A 2,900-nucleotide genomic window follows, 5' to 3' on the forward strand; every position below is an offset into this window, starting at 1 on the left:
TCATTCTTTGTTCTAGGAATTAGCAGAGAGTTATTATTATAACCCAAATCTTATGAAATATAAGAAAATAAACTTCAATATTTTTGGTTTATTTTCAAGATAAAATACTGTTTTGGTTCTCTAGTGCTGCTATAGGAGCTCTGGTACCGTAGTGCCTAAGGCACTTGACTGCTAACCAGAAGGCTGGTGGTTCAAACCCACCAGCCATTCCTCAGAAGGAGGTTGGGCAATCTACTTCCATAGTGATATTGTCTCAGAAACCCAAGAAGGGGTCGCTGTGAGTTGGGTCCGACTCCATGGCACACAAGTGCTGCTATAACAGATATACCACAAATGATAATTTCAACAAACAGGGATCTATTCTTTTATAGTTTAAGAGGCTAGAAGTCTGAGTTCAAATTGCCAGCTCTAGGGGCTGGGTGAAAGCCCCTCAGCCTTGGACTTCAGCTCTGCTTCTTGTTCCCAGCCCACTTTTAATTCAGGCAGCTGCTGACTGCTGAGGCTGACAAACCCAAGGTCGACAAATAAGATGGTCTCAAGATTATCAAGAAACACAGCAGGCCACTAATTCAACTCCAGAAACGGTGCCAAGATTGGCAGACAACATGGCAGGCCACTCACTGATGACCTGGCCAAATGCAGGATCCAAATGTGCCAAGAAGCTCAAGACCTTTCTCAAAGCGTCTTCTTATTTACAGTAAGCAGATCACATCCCTACTCAGCTACTCACAGTAGATTCCACCATGGTGTTGAATACCAGTCTCATCATGCGGAATCACTACACCTAGCTGCCCATGCACTCAAAACGAGGTCCAGCCAAGTGGACATGTAACCTTAACTACCACAAATACCAATTAGACATTTTCCTCTACAATTCACTACGAAATTTTAGACTTCATTTTAATTTAAATTAACTTTAAATAGTTTCAATCTACCAAAAATTCCTAATAAGTGAGTTCAGCAAGGTTGCAATATACAAGATAAACATATAAAAGTCTATTGTATTTCTATATGTAAGCAATGAACATGTGGACACCAAAATTAGAAATGTAAACTGTTTACAAACACTCAAAGACAAAAACAAAACAAAACAAAAAAAAGCCAGGTCTAAATCTAACAAAATATGTACAAGACTTACATGCTAAAAACTCAAAAACCCTGATGAAAGATATAAAAGAAATTCTAAATAAATGGAAAGACACACTGTTTATTATTTGGAAGACAAGTAGTAATAATGTCCATTCTCAGACTGATACATAGGTTTAAGGCAATTCCTAAAGATGTCAATTCTCTTCAACTGATAAAGAGATTTAATGTAACTCATAAAAATTATAACTCTGACTTAAAAGTTAGACGTTTAGTGATTCTAATTACTATTTAAAAATATCAGTGTCATCGAGTCAGTTCGACTCACAGTGACCCCTCCTTGGGTTTCCGAGGCAGTATCACTATGGAAGTAGATTGCCCAGTCTTCCTTCTGAGGAGTGGCTGGTGGGTTTGAACTGCCAGCCTTCTGGATAGCAGTCACATGCCTTAGGCACTATGCCCTAAACTCTGTGATTGTAGTATTTTCCTCCAATGAAGATTTTCAAACAGCTTTATGGAGGTATAATTGACACATAATAAATTACACATATTTAAAGTCCACATATTTGATAAATTTTGAAATTACGTGAAATATGTGTACACCTGTAAAGCCATCATTACAATCAAGATAATAAACATATCTATCATTCCCCAAATGTTCTTGCTCCTTTATAATATACCCTACTATACTTGCTTTCCGTCATCAACCACCCCCTCCCCACCTGCTAGGCTGCCACTGGTCTGCTTCCTTGTCACTATTGATTAATTTTCATTTTCTGGAATTTTATATGAATAGAATCATACATTCTGTACTTTTTGTGCCTTTGGTATTAGTGTTCTCACTCAGCATAATTATTTTAATATTCATCCATTTTGTCTTATGTATTAATAGTTGATTTTTTATTGCTGGGAAGTATTTCATTGTATGGATATACTTCAACTTGTTTATCTATTAACTTGTTGATGGGCATTTAGATTGTTTCCTGCTTTTTGCTATTTCAAATAAATATGCTATGAACATTTATGCACAAGTAGTTGTTTGGACATATGCTTTCATCTCTCAAGTTTTTAAGAAACAGCCAAACTGTTTTCCAAAGTGTTTGTGCTATTTTATATTACCACTAATAGGTATGAGAAGTCCAGTTCCTCCTCCAGCTCTTTGTCAACACTTGATGTTAGCCACCTTGATGTTAGCCACTGTTGTGGGTATGTAGTGGGTTCTCATTGTGTTTTAAATTGTCATTTCACTAATAACTAATGATATTGAGCATCATTTCATGTGCTGTTTCTCATCTGCATATCGTTTTTGGTGAAATGTTTACATTTTTTACCTTTTAAAAAACTGGGTGGTTTGTTTTCTTTTCATTGAATTTTTTAGACTTCTTTATATATTCTCGATAGAAATACTTTGTTGTTCTTGTTGTTATGTGCTGTCGAGTTGGACTTGACTCATAGCAACCCCTCCTTGGGTTTCTGATATGGTATCACTATGGAGGTAGATTGCCCAACCTACCTTCCAAGGAGTGGCTGGTGGGTTTAAACAGCCAGTCTTTTGATCAAGGTTTTAATTTGCTAATATTTTCTCTCAGTGTGCAGCTTGTCTTGTCATTCTCTTAATAGTGTTTTTCAAAGAACAGAAACTTTAAATTTTGATGATGTCCAGTTTATCGATTGTTTCTTTTATAACTCATGCTTTTGATGTTGTATCTAAGAAATCTTTGCTGCAGAAGACATGAATAGACACTTCACCAAGGAGGATATTCAAGCGGCCAACAAACATATGAAGAAATGCTCACAATCATTAGCTATTAGAG

Source organism: Orycteropus afer, unplaced genomic scaffold (genome assembly GCF_000298275.1).
Source record: "Orycteropus afer afer isolate SDZICR_OR568_19922 unplaced genomic scaffold, OryAfe1.0 scaffold00199, whole genome shotgun sequence".
Classification (NCBI taxonomy): Eukaryota; Metazoa; Chordata; class Mammalia; order Tubulidentata; family Orycteropodidae; genus Orycteropus; species Orycteropus afer.